The sequence below is a fragment of the Leptidea sinapis genome, chromosome 25, assembly GCF_905404315.1.
Source record: "Leptidea sinapis chromosome 25, ilLepSina1.1, whole genome shotgun sequence".
NCBI classification, from domain to species: domain Eukaryota; kingdom Metazoa; phylum Arthropoda; class Insecta; order Lepidoptera; family Pieridae; genus Leptidea; species Leptidea sinapis.
In genome coordinates, this window is record NC_066289.1 from 11,379,652 (window position 1) to 11,395,286 (window position 15,635).

General features: G+C 34.5%; 1 protein-coding gene, 1 long non-coding RNA gene and 1 other non-coding gene across 3 annotated transcripts in view; 2 read left to right on the forward strand and 1 right to left on the reverse strand.

The window, feature by feature from the left end:
- Window positions 1–15,635, forward strand: part of LOC126971976 (uncharacterized) — a 500,026-nt gene that overhangs the window by 225,279 nt on the left and 259,112 nt on the right. The gene's annotated exons all lie outside the window — the stretch shown is intronic.
- Window positions 1–15,635, reverse strand: part of LOC126971928 (membralin) — a 152,508-nt gene that overhangs the window by 20,442 nt on the left and 116,431 nt on the right. The gene's annotated exons all lie outside the window — the stretch shown is intronic.
- Trnas-cga (transfer RNA serine (anticodon CGA)) lies at window positions 10,266–10,338 on the forward strand. Its single transcript has one exon. It is a non-coding gene; the product is annotated as a tRNA-Ser (tRNA).

A 15,635-nucleotide genomic window follows, 5' to 3' on the forward strand; every position in this document is an offset into this window, starting at 1 on the left:
TTTTATGAAGATCAACGCAATGACGCTCAAGACGATTCCCTTGTCCAGCTGTAATCGGCTTGAGAGGCGTCGGCTCCCAGACATCAAACGGCAACGCATTAAACATACATGGAAGAAAGAAGCAAACGCTGTATACTTAATGCTTTTTCGCACATAAATATTTCATAAATCGCCCTTTTTAATAGAAATGTAATTTACAATACGAGGATTAGGGGGTCAGGTTGCGAACGTTTTATTTTGTCCTTTGAACGTTTCCTTTTCAAAGTGGAAGTGTACGTTTGAAATAAAAACTTTTAAGGTTGTAGAATGATTATTTTCGTGAATTAATACATTCGTTTCAAAGTCTACATAATGTGTTGACTTACGCTTTGTAACATATTCAATATGTTTTTGTAGGTACAAAGTATGGATGCGGAAAGGGCATTTACAAATTTCCTTATTTGGTGAAAATTATTCAGTAGCGTTGTGGTAGGGGCGAAACTGAATCTTGGTGAGCTAACTCAGTGCGAAATCACTTTCGGCTGCCCTTTGATCTCGGCTGCGCCAAAGGAATGTTATTCAGTAAAAATATGCAAATTCGATCAAATATAACACGATGTTACGGAGAGCTTGTGTCGCAGCTCGTCTCTCCATTCTACAATGCTTCCAGCGTCTAAAAATATTTTGAATTTTATTACCCCATATAAAGATAGTCATATAATCGCTTTTCTGTACAACGAAAGAGAGACTTCACTCTATAAATCCTCGCGTCTGATGTTCCTTTATGAATATTAAATCCAATGTTTCCTAATGTATTTCGGAATTTAATAAGTTATAACAAAATCTGATTTACTTTAACCTTCTTACATTAAACGCATTTTAGCAAACATGTTTGACGTAAATATACGATCCCTAAACACTTACGCGAGACACTCAAAAATCCAGGTTGTCAACAAAGGAATTATTATCATTAATATTAAACAAGCTAAAGTAAGAACATAATACATGGAGCTTTTGAAGTATATGAGAGCAGAATCCGGTTCGGGCAATGTTACGGAAGGCATGTGTGATGGTTATTGTTGGAGGGAATTATTTCAATTTAGCATTGATGGCCGGCAGGATAGAATAAATGTATAAGTGAGTCGTATTATGTTAGGCTTGTATTTGGGTAAGTAGTGAACAAAATGAGCGGTTGTGAAGCAGACGCAGGCGGGCGGGAAGCCGCAGGAATCTGCAAGCCGGGTCGCGCCACTAACGAAATGAAATTCCAGCGACATTCCGCACAGCTGCGGCCGACACCACTACGTAGTTTAACTTTCATCGTTCAACTCAACTTGAAAAGCCCGTCTTCTTTTGAAACACTCGTCATTGAGTAAACTATAAGTATAACAAATAATCAATACATGATATAAAGAACAAATAGCAAAATATGTGTGTTTAGATACAACATTTATACTAAACAAGGCGTACATTTCATGACACATTGTGGATGTTCTAGAAAGGGCTAAAGCGTACGAAATGTAAGCGAGGCTGTATGGGATGGTTGACAGAATTGATGAAGCCAATGGCAGTTAGAGGCCTATAATATCTGGAATAGAATATCTCCTCCAAGATATCTCAGAATTTCTCCACTTAATTTACCAACCAACAGCCGTGAGCTATCAATGTATCTAGCTAACAATAACAAATTAATCATGTTATGTTGAATGATTGAATCAAAACCGCAATGCTTTTCTTTTAATGAATTTGAATGTCTTCAACAAATAACAAAAGCGAAGGAGTGCGTGGAAGGCTTCTGTAATTCATTTGATGTAGTAAGAAAGAAAGCATTTCGGGAGTTAGCAAACATCAGGTAAGTGAACATTCATTTGCTTGTTAGTTTTCCTTAAAAAATCTTTCTTGATTTTGATCTGACCGTTAAAATTATATCAACTATAATTAACGCAACACACCTGCAGGAGTCTTCTTTGAACAGGAAGCCGGATAGGTGGGTACTACAGCGGCATTTTTTCTACCGCATAGCAGTAGTAATGTGCAAGCATAAGCTAATTAGAATTAACATTTCATATCTCAAAGTGACAAGTTGAATTGCGATCAATATTTTGTGTTTTTCAAGATCCCTGAGCGGCAGGTTGCTTATCATCAAGTTCACACCTTTTTCTCATAAAAAATAAAGTACCTATGCGTCTAACAATGAGTGTGCGCCAAATACCTTTCAAATAATATAACCACAATCAGGTTTCCCTACAAACTCCCATCCACACCCAATGTTTCACGTAAAGCTCGAAGCCGCGGCGTACAACTTGCAACATCTTGGAGCGCGTGACCTCTCGCTCCGTTTGTCAAAAGGGAAGCCCTACCTACGTGTTTTACAAAGATTTGAAACTTGCCTCTACAGACGTTCTATTCTTGCAACTTGACACGCCAAACTTTACCGCACTCGAATTGCGATACTCGAGTATTAGCAAATATAGCCTAGGTACGGGTAACTTATTTGCACATCTAAATACGTTACAAAGTTATTTGGACTGCTAACTTATTCGTGTACATAGTGGATCTATTTCATGAAACTAATTATTTCAAAATTAATACAACTCCAATTTCTTAGTCTTCAGGATACATTTCATTAAATACGTGGGGCGTTCAATAATTGTCCGAATGCGTATGTTGCTTTAACGTTTGTCGCCAGTAACTTTTGCACCGTACTCCGATTCTCTGTCCTTTCAAATAACCCTTCACCCAAGAAAATAGAAATCTGTACGGGTCATACTCTCCTGACCCAGTCAGGTGAGTATAGAGGATTCTCAAGTATTTCTAAGCCAGCATCTCGAATGTGACACCACACCTGTGAGCCGTGGCATTATCTGGATTTACCTCGATTTTTCTCAAGTTTTTTTAAAATTCTTCTGCATTTAAAGAGCCAGTAGCTCCATTCAATCATGACTGACATATTTGGCATAGTAATGGCACCCCTTTATTATCCCAGAGGCCATAATATTTTCGACCGATTGACTCGCCTTAAATTTCTTAGGGGTTGGAAATAATGGTCTCTTCCTCCTCTCTGGGTCAGGTTCTGTAATTTTGTTTCTGGATCATAATGCAAACGTATCAACGTTTTATCCATACAAACAGTTCCAAAGAAGCTCGTGACTTGTTTAGTCTAGTAACAGTTTAGTAACTCATTTCATCCCTAAGCGTTCGTGTAAAATGCTATAATACTGTCAGTCGAAATCATTGCTTCTTCTTTATTTTTAATCCAATCAATAAAGAACTTCCTATGCCAGCCAGTATTTTCATTTCTTTTTGGTGCCAAAGATTTTTGCACTTCATTCTTACAACTTAATGAAACCTCCTCTTAAGTTCTAGAAAAGCGGTAATAATAATCTATATCTATAACATCTTTCAGTTTCATTTCATCTTTAAGTTCAGCTTTGCATTCTCCAACATTTTTATTGAAAAATATGTTTCCCATCATTTAACAAAATGAATTGTATATAAATACTTCATGGAAGAATATTATTTAAATTAATTTAGGGGCACGAAATCATAAAGTTTCACAACACACATATTTTACATTTGTATTAAGTTTAGTTTAAAAAAGATTTTAAGTATTATTTAAAATGTATAATTTTATGATAATGTTAAGATATTCAAACTTAATTTATAAATGAACATAAATCTGCTGTGATTCTCAAAATAAATAATTAATAACCGTTTGTTAATAATGTGAGAATATCACGCGATTTCGTTGTTAGTTTCAATTAGTCATAATTATGATATTCTAGTTGATATTAATTCAAGTGGAAAGATAAGGAATTCATTCATAAATCTCACTATTTTCCTGCTAAAATTATATACATACCGTATTAAAAAAAAACTTTTGGAAGAATCGTACATTCTTATGAAATAATAACAACTCTAAAAGTTGGAAATAATCCTCGGTTTTAGAAAAAAAAATATTATACACCTCAACCATGACTTAATTGACTATAATTTATTTGCGTTTAATTATGTATCAAAAATAATGTTGACAAAAACAAATAGGTCGTTATAATATTATAATGAACAACGCAAAGCAATCTTTTAGTAAAAAAAAAACAATTTTGATCATTAAAATTACAAATTCATCCCCCAATAGAAATTCAATACAACAGGCAAATGTTAAACAAACTTATCGAAGGAAAGTGGCTGCAGCACCCTTTCTTTGTAATTAACTCGATGCCCCCAGGGCTATACACCTGGTAGAGTTAAGAAGATAAAAGACTTTCTGCTTTGCTCACGACGCGAAACTAGATACTATAGCTATTGAATAGATTCACTTTGCATCATTTGTTAATTAACACCATATTCTTGTTAAAAGCTTCGTCAATATTTGTAGTGCTGAGAATATTGGATTCAATCTCGACTCGTAAGCGGCACTGCTTTGTAATGTAATCAGCTAAACTTGCTCGTCTTGTGACTTTTTCTGATTAAAAAGAATGGAATAAAAACAATGTGCTAGGATTACCGTAAGTTTAATAAACACTCAGAATATATAAATACGAATCTCAGCGACGAGATATAAGAAGCGCGATGTGTAACGTCCGATGTCTGGTGTTTATTCGCCCTGAGACGTACTCGCCGTTGTTATTAAATTCCCGTCTTTTTTCCCTAATCTCGTTGTCGACACGCCCGCCGGGAACTCATCGGAAATGGCATTATTTCCCAGCCGAGAGCGGACATCGGATACTCCCAATTCCGGATGAAGGCCACCCCGGCTCTTGCTTCAAAAATTTTTGCTATTTCCTTGGCATCCCGTTGTTTTGAAATTCAATGTTTTAAAATTTTTGCAGCTCTGGGGAATATTGTCGGCATTCTTTTAGTAATTAAAAGCTTACAAATTTCTTATATACTCATCATAAAATAAAGTAATTTATGTAAGAATCCATACGATTACATCATTCTAAAATGATTTCGTGAATAAACGACCAGTTGTCCCTTTACAAGATAGTAACAGATCTTGTAGACTGCTCTAAATTTTAAGTGACATCAATTTTGAAGTTTATCGTTCTGGCTCTCGATTGTACAACTATAAACCATTTGCAGTTGAATTCTCTAGAACGAATATTGGCTTTAATAATATCATTAACAGGACGCGCAAACAGCATAACACACTTAATTCTAATCTAAAATCTTCCAAGATGTTGATTCGTATAATTCTACTTTACATACATTTGAAAATTTACTTTTAAAACTTTAATTTAAATCTCAATTATTACCTAAATTTTATTTACTTCAGTGTTAGTTCTTAGTAGCATACCTATAACGTTATTTCTAGTATTCTACGCTCATGTTTTATGTGTTGTACTCTATGTTTGGCTTTTATTGGGTGCACCTTTTTAAGAAATGCAACTAATCAAAGTCTGTGTGTATGTAATACTTGTTGGTGAACCACAAAAATTATAAAAATACCGCAAGCAAAAATTAAAATCCTAAACTCATTTATTTGCTTAGGTACGGGAGCAGTCATATTTTTCTCATCCTTATAGTCTCCGTGCAATCTAATAGAATAATACCATACGCACAAGAAAAAATCATCGTTACAATCTAGAACGGTCTCTAGAACGTCACAAAGTCTATCGGCTAAAGCATAAGAAATGTAAGCCCTGTATGTAATCCTCAAAACTATGAAGCAACAGGTTTTTGATTAGCCACTGTATAAATCAATTGCTGTATCAAAATCACTGACATTCTAATTGATGCAAATGCATTTGATTTTGTCCAAAAATCAAAAATTATTCAACGCACTTAACGATCTTGAAATACTTATAGGTATCTAAAAATATTTGATAGTAAATATAAAATATTATACATAATATTCGTCGGGGTTTCGTACATAAAACTTTCTCTAAGTAATTTTGCAGTAGACAATACATCACCTCTCATATTTCTCCCACGGTTTGTGATACACTGTCCGTATTGTATCGTCCTCGAAACTTTTGTATAGTACTCCAACTTAAACGTTTTTTAAGTACAATTTCAATACAAGTCCGGTATAAAACGGAAAACTTCCTTTTATTTTATTTATTTGATATTTTGCTACATTATAAAAAAGTTTTCCTGATTTTTTTACCAAACGCTTTATTGAAAATAATGGGGATTTAAGTGATAAGGTATTATTTTGGATAAAAATAAAATCTCCTTGCCGCGTTATTTAGTACGCTGAAAATTAGAATAATACTTAAATTATATTTCCGGAGTGGAACTAATGCAGAATTTAAAGCTCGCAATACTAACAATGTTGTACTGCTAATGAACCTTCCATACGTTTTCGGTTTAATCACTTCCGTAGATGAACTTCGACTTGAAAAATTAATGAACCCTTGAGGAAGACCAGCCACTAAGGCAAATGATGATGAATTTTATGCGATGGTAGAAGCAGATTCGCACTAAACGATTAGGTAATTTCCGTATAGGTTTGATGTTAGCATAACCACAATATTGACAAATTTGCATCAAATCGGTAAAATAAAAAATGGGTGCCTCATTTTTAACTGACCTATAGACACAAGCACGGGTTGAAGCTTTTGCCTAACCATGTTAATGCAGCACAAAAATCAAGGGATTTTGGGTAACTAGTCATCTGCGATTAAAATTGGATTCTATACGACAATCGCATGCGAAATGTTACTTTTGGTGGTCATAGACGATGTAATTAAGTACAGTAACCTTAGATCCGGTCAATTACTAGCAGCAATTTTCTATTGTACTGAACTTTGAACAATGATTGCGAAATTCGCTTTGTTATACCATTGGCTATAGCCCCCACACGTCAACCGATCTTCGCCATTATTAATGCATATAACACAAGACCTCGCACGGCTACATAAATCTACAGGACCTAAGGAAACCTTTCGAAAACTTCCGTGTTCAACAGACCTGGCCCCTAACGATTTGGATAATATTATACATGGTGAAAAAAATTATTCTCATAGAGATATATTATCTAGATAGAGCTAGAGAAATGTATAGATAAAGAGGGTAAATGCTTCGATTTTATAAATATATTTTACCTACAAAAAATGTTTAAATTTTTCAGCACAAAACAACAATTTATATTTGTAACCTCTTATATGACCAATTTTTTTAATAAGCTACGCAATTTAATAGTGCATTGCGATGGGGCAGTTCTATTTGTATCACTATGTACGAGTGATCTATAAACCGTTCACAATCATGAGGCACGGGCGAGATTCGCTTTCCAATACACTCATCAGTCGTATACACTGCACAATCAAAACACAGACAGTAAAAATTTAAAATTCCAAAATAGTCTGTTTCCCATGAATAACAGACTCCATACAGTTATGATGATGAAGTATTTCGTCTGTTGTTTCTACTTGCAACTATAGTGCTTTCACTCGAGCATTGTTATTTCTCTGCTAGAGGTGAAATATCGTCGCGTCCTCAGATTCTAGTGCACGAATATGATCTTTACAGATACTGCTCTACGCGAGCGGAAAAGTATCCAGTGTTTGTCTTGAGAGTTAGCAATGATGGCAAAACATTCCTTAAGTTGCGGGTGAGAGGTGTGAGTTTCGTGTAGCGTAGTGAGAAAGGCACAGGTGCAAGCAATCCACCCTGTGGTGTGAATCACGTTACACCAGCGGCGCATATATCTTAGCGAGGAAGTGTCACGCCTTGTTGCGCTTTTTACCACTTACTACATCACCCTCTTCGCTGCACGACGCTGATTAATAAATATTAGTAATATGCTAGAGTAATTAATTAAAATTAAAATTTCATTTTGTTGGTTTATAATAATCACGAAGAACAATGTCTTAAAATCGGTTGGGTTATAAAATATAATAGTGTAAGATCATTCTGTTTTGAACAATGTTGCAATAATTAAGACTGTTACTCCAGAAATAAATGCAAAAAAAAACACAGAGTATTTGTACACGCAATTAAAAATAATCAGCACTCTAATTTTGGAAAGGAGAGCTATAGTAGTGCTTCCATCACTGTTAAAAAGCCAGGCAATGGGGCTGCAATCTGGGTCGTGTAATAGAAAAATGAATATAATAGAAGGCATGCTCTAATAATATTTCAGAATTTTCAAACACGCTCTTAGATGATCTTACATTGAAGACGTATGTAGTTCTGGTAGATATGAAACACAATGTACAGGTAGGTAATACGGTGACAGTCGAGTGTGGCAGTCCATTAAGTTCTCAGTGTCACATACAATAGTACGCACACAATGGCTGCCAGAACGATGGACAGCCGCCGTATGAACACGTAACTCGATCGTCAACCTTTATTATATTTTCCGGGATTCATTACAACGCTAATTAAAACTGATTGACGTATTTTTCATGCGTGAAATTTCATCTGTGATCATAAAGCCAATTAATGTTTGTTCGGGAACGATGTATAAATATTGTGATATCTTGTCATTGAGGGGAATATTGGTAATGCGAATGATTGGAGCGATTCCAGAGCACTCGATATAATTCGGCCGACTTGATGGCTTGTTCAAACATCTCCGCGCGCGCCATACGTATCAGTTGACGACACTCGGCGGCGCACCTCCGAGCACGTGTTTGCGCAAGTAAATATTGGGTAGGAAGGGTGAAATAAAAAATAGCAAAATGCGGCCCGAGCAAACATAAGTGTAATAACGACGTCAAATAATAATTGAAACCGTAAGTAAACGTTGACTCGCAGTCGAAGCTACTCTGCTTACATACCTTTAACGTTTCTCTGAAAATAAAACCATAGACAAGTGACTTTCTACCAAAGGTCTTTTGTAGCTTCATGTTTTAAAATCTAACTTACGCTCAATATATTATAAAAGTTAAGCAAATACTTTTTATCGTCATTATATTTAAGCGAATGATAAAAATAAATATTAATGTAGACAAGATAAAAGGAAGCATAATTTTCATTGAAGGCAATAAGGAGTCAAATAAAAATCACTCGCAGACACCAACACACGTGGTACCTATTAATCTCGGCAAATAAAATAAAAGGCAATGTAGGTTGGGGAGAGGAATGATGGGTTTAGTTCTCAATGGGAAAGTGGATCCCTCCGTAGCCGCGATACTATTATTAGCGAGTTAACTCAATTTGTGGCATATTGTTTGAGAGAAGGTTAATAACAGGCGAGAGAGGGCTAGCGTCCCAACACTCGAGCACCAATCATCACAAATGATGATCATACACTGCAAATAACTAGGCATTCCTTTAAAATTAAAGGAATGCCTAGTTATTTTTTCTATTTTCAAACATTTTTTTGCAAAAGCCCAAAAAATTACACGCATCCATCCATTAAAAAGTATTGTTTTTAAATATGTTACACTCGCGTCAATGAAAGAAGTTACTATGTGCAACATTCATTGTGGTAGAGTAAACAATTGACTCACGATCTCGCTCAAATTTTGTGTACGCGACAATTAGGCAGAGTTTTCGTACATAGACTTTGAACTATAAACATTACTGCGAAGATATAAGGTGTTAATTTGAATGAATGTATGTTAACGCCGCTCGGACACCTTTTGACCACCTTTTAGTAGGCGTTTGGGAGTCTAATTGTATATAGTACGTGTATACTTTTATAATAAATGACAAATAATAAAAAAAGACGACATTTTAAGTGTATTGTACTTGGTTTACGATTGTTTTTCTATATCCACCATTATCTAACAATTACATAGCTTCATGCATATATGGTCCGAAAGTCTATTTAATAATTTGCTGTAGTATAACAATGTATTATAATATTATATGTATACTAGCTGACTCATAATCAAACTTTTCATAAAAATAAAAAGTAAAAAAAAATTAAATTCGTGTGGACCACCCTTAACATTTAGGGGGATGAAAAAATGATGTCCGATTCTCAGACCTACCCAATATGCACTCAAAATTTCATGAGAATCGGTCAAGCCGTTTCGGAGGAGTTCAAAGTTTAACACCATGACACGAGAATTTTATATATTAGATTAAATGTAACACGGGTGTTTGGATGGTTGCATGAAGCGTTGTGCCTACTCATGTCATGGCACGCCAGACCACCGGAATTTAGTTTTGTACGCGTTCGTTTTTATTTAAAGATAACTCTTATAATATTTATTTTAATTATATGGTGGAAGGGGTTAACATAATGTTCATGAAATGCTAAAGATAAATGATGCATTTATTTTGATGCATGCAAATACTGGTTGAGTAGGTTATCAACCGTAAAATAGATCCTGTAGATGAAGCCACAACCTGAGAGTCGAACAAAGCATACAAGATTTTAAGAACGGTTGGCTCAGTTGGAAGAGCACTCGCACCGAACGCGAGAGTACGTGGGTTCGAGTCCCGTATCGTTCATAAAATTTTGTTTTCTAATTTTATTTGTGTACCTTTAGACATACCATAATATAACAACGCGGACTTTTGTGTTGGCATATAAAAAGGACACAATTCCACCATACATTGTTTTGTTATGTATCAAAAGCATTAGGCAAAGTTTTCGATTAAAGCTCCTATAGCCGCCTTAATTTACGACATGTATAGCATACAGCGTCATATTTCAAAAATTGTACAAAAACCTTTACATATTATACACCTAAATCTTCCTCAAAAATCACTCTACCTTTACGTGAAAACTGAACATAACGATTACTACTACTTCAACTATTTCGTATCATTGAATCGTATAATTTATAGAATTTCTCAAATTTTCATGGATTTCGTCATTACATCTGAAATACTTATCAATTTTCAAAATATGACAAATCCAAATCGGTTGGTACACGATGACGTAACAGTTTATAGATCATCTTGAGAAGCTCATCCATTTTTTGAATCAATTCAAATTGGCACATAAATCTAGTATCGAACCAAACGCAGCCATAAGCACAATAGACACAATAATGATATCAAAAGAGCTCCTGTCATGAGGGTCGCAAGGAAGTAGCAATTTTTCCCTGACATCCGGCGTCCCGCTGAGCTATCCGAATTCGATTCGACCCTCTTAACACTGCATAAATTATATACATACCTACATCAATATTGTTAAGAGGAAATAATTGTATTCTTATATAACTTTGTATTTTTGGTAACGGATCAATTAAATTATTTTACCATATGAAAAGTATATTCTCATTATGTATGTATGTATTTTATTTAAAAAAAATGAGATTCCCACGCACATTGCAATTACTACGTAACTATTCGTTTGCTCCTCTCCGTCTCGTTTGGACAAATCTTATGAGGTAAAAAACTTTCTTCTTATAAAATAATAAAATGCCACCACATAGCGTGATAAGTCGAGATTCCCAGAGTCCTACTGATAGGCATAAATGACCTTCCCGTGATATGGCAGACATATATATATAACGAGAGTAAATACTTCCATTAAATAAACAATCTTACAAAAAAGTTTGAGTATTTCAGTACAAAATCGCCATGTATATTGGACTCCCAATAAATCATTGTATTAATGATATTATGCCGAAACCGATCGGTTTTATGTATAAATAATGACTTTGTCTGCGAAAAATCATTTTCGTGGCAGTTTGACTGTTTAAAATATAAAAATAAAGTTTAATTTTGTTTACAATTTGATGGCTTTTTCGAAAGTTTAAGCTTTAAGTGAAATGTTACATTAAAAGACAGACATGCCTCAAATGGATCTAATTTCTGCAATAATAATATGATTCCGCGAACGGCAGTGAAGATATATTGGGGAAGCACGCACATAGCCGAACAAACGTGAGATACACAATCCGGACACATTACGGAACAACTGTAACGTTTTCAATAGCAGGCGGGCTGTCAGTGTGTCAATTTCGTGGCATTCACAACAAATTACGCATTAAAGCGGGTGGAAATGCAAACAAAACGGCCGTGCTCGTGACGTGAATTCAAGCGCAGGTCCGCCACAGTGGAGGTACACAGAACAACGACTCGACGCGGCCTTCTGTGTACTTTACAAAAGGTACAACTCGATATCTGACTAAAAGCCACATAAAATATGCCTGATAGCTGTACATTTGATAGAGTTTTATTCAGAGTTAATAGGTGTTGGAATACTACGCGGCAGTTGGCGCAAAATCGAATTAATTTAAAGAAAGATTTCTACGTATAATATAGGATTTTTTTGTAGTTTAATTCACTGCTTATATAGTTAACTCGTATCATTTTTAATGATTCGAATACGGAACTTACGAAAGACTATTTAAGACTCAATGATGCATCGCAAGCGGTAAAGATAGAAGGTAAAATTCACGTGAAATTAATAGAATCAGCAATTAGAAGAGGAAAAATCCAGGTAAATCTATTTATGAGCAAAATTACTATACTTTTGTAACCATACTTTTAATAAAATAGGAAATAAAAAGAGATGCAACCTGGAAAACCTGGAAAGCCATCCCATACCAGAACTTGGTTGCACGTGAAAAAGATGTCTTCCTCGAATCAAGATGTGGATGACAGTTTGTGGCGTGTAATGTAATTATGGAATCTGTTGTGAAGAATTGGATTATAAGCACTTCGGAGTACCCCTAATAGATGCAGTAGAAGCCACACAATGAGATAGATTATACCTACGCTGAATTAAAATTCTTTATCCAATTAAATACTGCAACGAGGCTATTTATAAAAATCTTGAAAACTGAATATAATAGAAGCTTATTAATGAAGGTTGAAAACATCAATAAGGACAAGTCTTGTGGCAGTAATACTTACAATACCAAACATCTGCAAAGTATATTCTTTTGAAACTATCAGATATCAATTCGTCTTCTCTAATACAAACAATATAAGCGCTGTGATGCTTCTTGTCAAGTAAATTTCACCAATCTGTTATAATTCATTATCTTATAAGAACTTATAAAAAATCTCAATCATGGTAGTATTATTGTTTCTCTGATTATATTGCCTACTCTTCGACCCCTGATGTGTTTAGTTAGAATATGTTATTGACGTTGTCTCCATTATGTACCAGCATCGTAATTAGAACACAACATATACGATACATGATTGATATGCCACTTACCTTGTTGACAGTATTATTTGCTATGTATTATATTATTAGCGTCATTAAAAGTATCAATTCCCTTGTACATTTTATGTTACTTACATTTCATTTTATTTGTATTAAGAGTTCCCTTTACCCATTATTACCGATATAAACCATCTTAATAAAATAAGTATATATTAATTATTCTCACAGTATTGTTTTAATATTGTAACGATAGTGTTGTATAAAGAGTACTTCCCGTTTTAATAATTTAAACTGTATGTGCAATATTGCGATGTCATCGTGTATTCACCTTAAAGAATAATTTAAAGTAATTGATAGTTATTATGACAAGAATGTAAAACTTTAAGAAAACAAGAAATTTATTGACTAAAATTATCATGTAAGAGACATCTACATTGCCAGGCTACATTTCATTTATTAGGTTTATTATTAAATGTGTGTTAAATGTTAGGTATATATATTAAATGTGACATTGTATCAACAAAATAAATACACCAGGTATATAAGAAAAACGACAAAAAAAATTTGTTAAAAATATGAATTGTAATTTTGTAGGGCTTGTTGTGATATTGTTTGCGCCGAGATGTTAAAAGTTTTTTTAAATAGCAATTATGTATTATGTTTAGAACGAGCTATGGTATTTCTTAGGTTTCTCGCTTTTCAGACTTTTACAAACCTTCGAAAAACTTTGTTCGCCTGCCGAGAAGTTTAGAAGTTTCGATTGCTTAATAAAAATTAACAAGAACATATTTTACAGTATTTCAGTACTGTACATGTGAAATAGATTTTTGTATTTAAACCAAAGCCTGAATAATACCTAAACAAAATCAGATATTTATAAAATAACTAGAATAATAACGATCTACATAAATAAACAAAATTATTTTCCTAATGGAAATCCCCTCTGTAAAATAGAATTAAAATGTTTACTTTTCTATTTCGACTTGTTTACCTTCGCTCAGTTATAAGAAATTGTATTATACGTTATTTTAACGAGCAAAGTGCTAATTAGAAAAATTCCTGAGGATATTATCCGATAAGAAAAACAATCGCAAAGTGAGTGGTAGTAGTCATAACATTTTAATCTAACTTTGATCCTCGACAAATAAAGTCAAGTAACAAAGTATTTTTCAACAAATAAATTTATAATAAGATATTTTCTGTTGTCTTTAATTTATATGATAATTAAATTATGATGCTACGAAATAATTTTAACTATCCAAACCGCAGACGTGATTACTAACTATGGGCTAAACTTATGAGAAAGCTCATGGTCGTTCAGAGGGCAATGGGCTGTGAGTTTCCTTGCGAGATCGAATCAGAAAATAGGACATCCGTAGGAGAACAAAGTTACCGAAATAGCACATAGCTCGAAGGATAGATAGCCGTTTGAGCAATAAAGTCCTCGAATGGTTTTTTTTATGAAAATAAGGGACGAGACGAGCAGGACGTTCAACTGATGATAATTGATACGCCCTACCTGCCGCTCAGGATTCTTGAAGAACAAAAAAAATTCTGAGTGGCACTACAATTGCGCTCGTCACCTTCAATTTTACTAGCTACGGCGCCCTTCAGGCCGAAACACAGTAATTATTACATATTTCTTCTTTACGGCAGAAATAGGCGTCGTTGTGGTACCAATCTAGCCGGCTTCCTGTGCAAAGGAGCCTCCCACGGGTAAACGCGTGACCACATACTGGAAAACGCAGTGATGGTAGCCCCCCAAAAGATGGACCGATGATCTGGTCAAGTTCGATTGTATAGGTTGGATGAGAGCAGCGCAGAACCGATCGTCGTGGAGATCTTTGGAGGAGGGCTTTGTCCATCAGTATACTTATTTCAGCTAACATGATGATGATCCAAAATCATTTCATTAATGAAATATTTGAATAACTCACATTATAGGATTCAAAAGTGTCAATCGGGACTCTATTTCTAAGCTTACGAAGGCTATCTGTATGTCTGTCATAGACATCCTTACTAACCGCCCAAAAACCAATACGGCATTTAAGTCTTTTGTGTAACAATCTCTTGTCATTGAATATAACGAAAACATTTACGTTCGCCTCGATACAATAAAAAAAACAGTAAACGTTAATAGTACGACAGATAAGTTACTTATATACAAGCAGGTTGATATCAGGTGTACAGTAAGTCTAGCTCAATCCCTTTAATTAGCGAGATCAAGCGTTGAAACGATACCCTCTCCGTAGCTCCTATAACATGGCTAAATGCTACACTGAGATCAAGAGGATATCTTGTTTATAATAATATCCGTTTAGCTCAGGATTTTTCAGTCGATTATCGGAGGAAAGCTTAGTTATTTACTTAAAACTTATATTCTTAACTTTAAAGTTTATTATTCAGATTATATGATTCGTAGCGCAAGTCTCTTATGTAAGGGCATACAAGAAAAATCCTTTTAGGTTTAAGAGGAAACATTAGGTGAGACGTTTTTCAGATTTAACAATTGTAAAACAAAATACCATCTCACTAACTCTCTCGGGCGAGGAATCATTAGTGCTATGAGGACAAATTGCAGGTTCAACTAAAAATCGTAAGTAAAAAACTAAAAAATTAATTATTAAAATAAACGGCAGTTTCCTCCTCAAAAAAAATAACCAATCATAACAAAATT